The following is a 6,689-nucleotide window of genomic DNA, read 5'->3' as shown; positions in this document are numbered from 1 at the left end:
ATTTCACAAGTGAAACCTAACTACACTGAAAGCATTGTGTAACGCAGTTTTCTTTTTACAAAATTAGCTGTTTCAGTTGAATTATTGGTTGTAGAGAGGTTATGTTATCGTGTACCACTAGCTTTTATCACAGCAGCATGCTTCCAGCTCCCTGTGATAATTTATGTCTAGTCTTCCTAAAAGATTCCTCCGGTTCACTACTGGTGTCAGTGGTAGGCCTGTCGCAGTAACAAATTTTGCTGAGCGATTAACTGTCTCAAAAATTATTGCGATAAACGATAATATTGTTTGAAGACCATTTTAAACTGATGTAATGGTAATGGCATAATAATGCAAGAGATATCATGCCAAAAATAAATACACTTTATTTTTAATAGAACATTTAACACTGGAACTGGTAAACAACATAAACCAAAGCGGAAATAAAAACTACATTCAACCAAAAGAGAACAGATTATGAAGTCTGTATACTATATTGCCCTTCAATAATCATTAGATTTAGATACAGAAGATGGGCACATCCGACTATCTGATGCAATAGTTCACACTACACGATTTTTTTCCCCTTACAACAATCTTAGAACGTCTAACATTTTAAGATTGGACTTGCTATAATCGCAATCGATCATCCTGTAGTGTGTGGTGTGTTCCGACTGATTGGGTCCAGTCAGTCCACTTCGATCTAAATCAGGCATATTCAACATGTTGGATTGTCTTGGCCAGTTTATCACTTCAGCGTGGGGGGTTTTTCCCGACTGGGAGCGAGAACGCAGCCTGTTGAAGATGACAGGTAGCCAATCAGAAAGCACGGAGGGGAATCCCAAACAGTTGACACGGCACAACCCAAAGTCCAGCGGACATCAGAGATGATATGTGGAAAAATTAATGTTTATTCAACATTTCGTGCAAAGAATATAGAAATGACAATGGGAGGAGTTGGGGAGAAATTGCTACCGTAGTTGATAAACCCGGTAACTTTTCAGTTGTTTATCGTTAACGTGACGTAAATAGGTTATAACAATAAAGTTATTTATTCAGCCAGGACTTTACACTGACACTTCATGCATTGCAGGTAGATTGTAGTAAAATTAGTTTTAAAATTAGTTAACTGGACTTGTAGCCATTATTTTGTGCCCATTGTTGGACACCACACGGCAGGACCGAACCCGATCAAACCGTTATACCTAGCATTTCTGTCGGCTAATGTGTGGTCTGTCAGGTTTTGAAAATGGGCCGACAATTCCAAAATCGTGTAGTGTGAACTGGGCATTACACTAAGGAAATGATGAAGCCCTCCCTTCATCTCCCCTGGTGCTCTTCACCAGGGGAGAGCACCGGAGTTGAGCCTTTTTTCCATCCTGTGTCATCAATAGAAAGAGAAAAAGGCAGGAAGAAACGATAAAGCCATTAAAATGAGGTCGATAATTTTCATTTATCGTGCGATTAATTGATTTATTGTTTATCGCGACAGGCCTAGTCAGCGGGTGTATTGGTGTGTCCAAAGGGAGGTGAATAAACCTTTATCCACTTTTATGCTACACAAACCTGCCAAACTTGCCCCAGTAATGAGCCTTCGTCATTTATTTCATTTATTCATTTGTTTCATTGTTGGTTTTTAACGCATTTCTGGAGCAAACCAAATAGACTGGCTGCTTTGTTTAAATCCAGCTAATGATTGTATTTCTCTCTCGTTACTGTGCGTCCTTTTTTTTAAACTGCTGTTTAGCTGTGATGTCTTTGCTCAGAGGACAGAGACGGCGCTAACGGATCGCCTTATAGCTCCTCTGAAAAACGACTTCAGCCACTTTAGGCTTGTTCCTCAGCTTTCCCCATCTGTCAAGACTAAAGGACTGGAGTGTGTTGTTAAGGTTGCCCTGAGAGACAACCATACAACCTCTTGCACCATTAGTTTGTTTGCAACCTAGAAGCTTATGCACATATCTAATTCCTGGGTGTTTACATTATGGGATGATTAAAAACACTTGTTTTGGTTTTTTTGTCTTAACGACAACACGACTTTAGAGGTTGTTGGCTTTCCTGCATCGTGGTACATTCATGACAGGACAGCAGTTTAAGTCTTCTACTGTCTTTTTTTGTTTTGTTTCTTTAAGAATCAGTCACGACTGAGGACGGGGAAGAGAAAACCGATTTCCTCAAATCTCCTCCAGCTCCGCAACCCTCAACTCCTCCAGTCCTCAAGAACTTCCCTGTTGTTCATTCACTAATAAGCATCAGGGCTATGTATGTTTATCAGAATGCGTAACTTTTTACGTTTTTCTTTTTTTTAATGGTGTCTGCTCTATGCACATAAACTGGCTGAAGTGCTGCTGCAGAATGCCAGATTTTGGAACTAAAATCCAATGGAGTTATTTAATTCCCAGCAATAAATCCTGAGTGACTACATGAGGCTGTGCTGACACTGATTGAATGATGTGTACGTTTTCTGTGTGCTGTTTTAAACAGACGTTGCTATATAAGTAGTTATTACGGGACCCAGCAGCTGAAGTTTAAACATACTTCAGCTTTATTTGTCTGCTTTCGTTCCAGTTTAGACCACAGCTCTGAGTTTTTGCTGATCATTTCTCAAAGTATACGTTTCTTCAAATACTCCTTAAACTTTTTATATGCTGTAATTATTTATGGTTTCAAAATGTAAACAATAGGGTGTGCATTTATATTCAACTCAATATTTAGAGAGGTAATACTTTGTAGATTTAACAGATATGGACCTGAAGTTGCTACCGGCTTCTTGTTTTTTACTGCAAACCACCTTGGCTTCCAGCCTGTAGCGGTTTGTAAAACGTTTTGTTTCCTGATGGCCCTGAATTTAGCTTCATTCATCTGCTTGACAAGCTTCGCGTTTCCTACTGCCTCCCTTCAGCATAATGCTGCCACCTCCAGGTTTCCCAGTGGTGCTTTCGGGGTGTTTATTTGGGGCCTGCCATGCAAAGCAATGGCAGGAACCTATTGCTATTCTCCCAAGAAAGGTTTCTTTATTATTGGGGCCTGCCATGCAAAGCAATGGCAGGAACCTATTGCTATTCTCCCAAGAAAGGTTTCTTTATTATTGGGGCCTGCCATGCAAAGCAATGGCAGGAACCTATTACTATTGTCGGAGAGAAGTGTCTCTAGAGAAGTGTCTCTGTCGGAGAGAAGCGTCTCTTTACGTATTATTCTTTATTTTTCATCCATAACCGTTAATGCGGCTCATACCGCTGGGTGCACACCTACAAATGAGGTATCAAAATGTGCAGAAAATTCACGCCATTGGAGCTATTACTTCTGGTGGGATTTGGGCTTAACGTGGCGACATAATTCGCAAAAAACTATGAAAAAAAACCCATTATAAGTCAATGGGAAAAATCCTAGAAATACCCTATTTTTGAGGATTTGCTGTGTCGTCACAAATTCACCTAGAAATGCCATTCAAATTTCATTTTGTAGATACGTCTGTGATCTCTTCGAAAGTGAAGACGGCTCGTCGATACCAGTTACGGTTTGTCCACAATTTGCCTCTAAGCGACCCAAAGTTTCTCATTTTTCCTCAAATTAGAGTGAGAGCAGACCTCGGTTCAGATCTGGGCACAACATTTCTTTCTCTCATCGCTGTAAATGCTCTGAGTGAGGTACAGATATGAATCTCGGGACTATCGCAGAAGACACATTGCCCTCTCATACGCTCCAAACGCTTTTCGAATATGTATTACGGTTCCCGAACAGGAAGGATTTGTTTCCAATGCTGTTTTTCAGTAAAACGTGTTTGCTCAAACACACATTTGTGTGTTTCAGAGCTCAGAGCTCACACCTGCTGAGACCATTATTTACCATAGCAACGGAACTCAAGAGGCTATTGGCTGGTGGTTAGGACTACAAATACGCATCGTTGTAGTTCTATCTATCCTCAGTTGAAACAGATCAGGACTGAGAACTGGCCTTTAGAACTAATTGCTGCTATGGGCTGTATATACCTGATTTAACTCAGTAACTGTTACACATGGGATTAGCTTGGCCCTTTGAAATGAAGTTTAACAAACATTTCAAATTAAAAGCCTTGAATATTTTTACATCAACTACTTGTGTTTTGAGCATTAAATAACTGATTTTATCCAATGACTGTTATTCATGGGATTAGGTTGGCCCTTTGAAATGAAGCTTAACATTTCAAAATAAAAGCCTTGAATATTTTTACATCAACTACTTGTGTTTTGCGCATTATATAACTGATTTAACTCAGTAACTGTTACACATGGGATTAGTTTGGCCCTTTGAAATGAAGTTTAACAAAACTTCCAAAATAAAAGCCTTGACAACATTTTAAATCATACCGAATGGTGCGCGTCCGCCTCGCTTAACGTTCTTGCGGTTCTCCGCGTGCCACTGATTACGTCGCGGCGTTCTTTAGCGTCGACGCCGATTTGTGGCGAGACGACGCCGGGCCCAAACCCCCCGGGCGCGCCTCGGCAGGCCCCGGCTAAATTTCTTCCGAAATTTTCTAGTTGGGGCCTGCCATGCAAAGCAATGGCAGGAACCTATTACTATTGTCGGAGAGAAGTGTCTCTTTATTATTATTATTCTTTATTTTTATTCCGTAGCCGTTAATGCGGCTCATACTGCTGCGTGCACACCTACAAAAGAGGTATCAAAACGTGCAGAAAATTCACGCCATTGGAGCTATTACTTTTGGTGGGATTCGGGATTAACGTGTCGACATAAGTCGCAAAAAACTACGAAAAAAACCCCATTATAAGTCAATGGGAAAAATCCTAGAAATACCCTATTTTTGAGGATTTGCTGTGTCGTCACAAATTCACCTAGAAATGCCATTCAAATTTCATTTTGTAGATACGTCTGTGATCTCTTCGAAAGTGAAGACGGCTCGTCGATACCAGTTACGGTTTGTCCACAATTTGCCTCTAAGCGACCCAAAGTTTCTCATTTTTCCTCAAATTAGAGTGAGAGCAGACATCTGTTCAGATCTGGGCACAACATTTCTTTCTCTCATCGCTGTAAATGCTCTGAGTGAGGTACAGATATGAATCTCGGGACTATCGCAGAAGACCCATTGCCCTCTCATACGCTCCAAACGCTTTTTGAATATGTATTACGGTTCCCGAGCAGGACGGATTTGTTTCCAATGCTGTTTTTCAGTAAAACGTGTTTGCTCAAACACACATTTGTGTGTTTCAGAGCTCACAGCTCACACCTGCTGAGACCATTATTTACCATAGCAACGGAACTCAAGAGGCTATTGGCTGGTGGTTAGGACTACAAATACGCATCACTGTAGTTCTATCTATGGAGGAAGAGTCAGTTGAAACAGATCAGGACTGAACTGGCCTTTAGAACTAATTGCTGCTATGGGCTGTATATAACTGATTTAACTCAGTAACTGTTACACATGGGATTAGTTTTGAGCTTTGAAATTAAGCATATTGAAAATTTCAAAATAAAAGCTTTGAATATTTTTACATCATGTAATTGCTCTTTTTGGCTTTATTTGACTTTTTCATCCAAAGCACTCTTACATGTGGTATTAGTTCAGAACTTTAAAATGAAGCATACTGAAAATTTCAAAATAAAAGCCTTGAATATTTTTACATCAACTACTTGTGTTTTGAGCATTATATAACTGATTTTATCCAATGACTGTTATTCATGGGATTAGGTTGGCCCTTTGAAATGAAGCATACTGAAAATTTCAAAATAAAAGCCTTGAATATTTTTACATCATGTAATTGCTTTTTTTGGCTTTATTTGACTTTTTCATCCAAAGCACTGTTACACATGGTATTAGTTTGGCCCTTTGAAATGAAGCATACTGAAAATTTCAAAGTAAAAGCCTTGAATATTTTTACATGACGTAATTGCTCTTTTTGGCTTTATTTGACTTTTTCATCCAAAGCACTCTTACACGTGGTATTAGTTCAGAACTTTAAAATGAAGCATACTGAAAATTTCAAAATAAAAGCCTTGAATATTTTTACATCAACTACTTGTGTTGTGAGCATTATATAACTGATTTTATCCAATGACTGTTATTCATGGGATTAGGTTAGCCCTTTGAAATGAAGTTTAACAAAAATTCCAAAATAAAAGCCTTGACAACATTTTAAATCGTACTGAATGGTGCACGTCCGCCTTACTTAACGTTCTTGCGGTTCTCCGCGTGCCACTGATTACGTTGCGGCGTTCTTTAGCGTCGATGCCGATTTGTGGCGTGACGACGTCGGGCCCAAGCCCGACGGGCGCGCCTTGGCAGGCCCCGGCTAAATTTCTTCCGAAATTTTCTAGTTATTATTATTCTTTATTTTTATTCCGTAGCCGTTAATGCGGCTCATACCGCTGGGTGCACACCTACAAATGAGGTATCAAAACGTGCAGAAAATTCACGCCATTGGAGCTATTACTTTTGGTGGGATTCGGGGTTAACATGGCGACATAATTCGCAAAAAACTACGAAAAAAATCCCATTATAAGTCAATGGGAAAAATCCTAGAAATACCCTATTTTTGAGGATTTGCTGTGTCGTCACAAATTCACCTAGAAATGCCATTCAAATTTCATTTTGTAGATACGTCTGTGATCTCTTCGAAAGTGAAGACGGCTCGTCGATACCAGTTACGGTTTGTCCACAATTTGTCTCTAAGCGACCCAAAGTTTCTCATTTTTCCTCAAATTAGAGTGTGTCT

Source organism: Xiphophorus couchianus, chromosome 11 (assembly GCF_001444195.1).
Source record: "Xiphophorus couchianus chromosome 11, X_couchianus-1.0, whole genome shotgun sequence".
Classification (NCBI taxonomy): domain Eukaryota; kingdom Metazoa; phylum Chordata; class Actinopteri; order Cyprinodontiformes; family Poeciliidae; genus Xiphophorus; species Xiphophorus couchianus.
The sequence above is the reverse complement of the archived record's forward strand: the minus strand, read 5'-3'. Positions refer to the sequence as shown.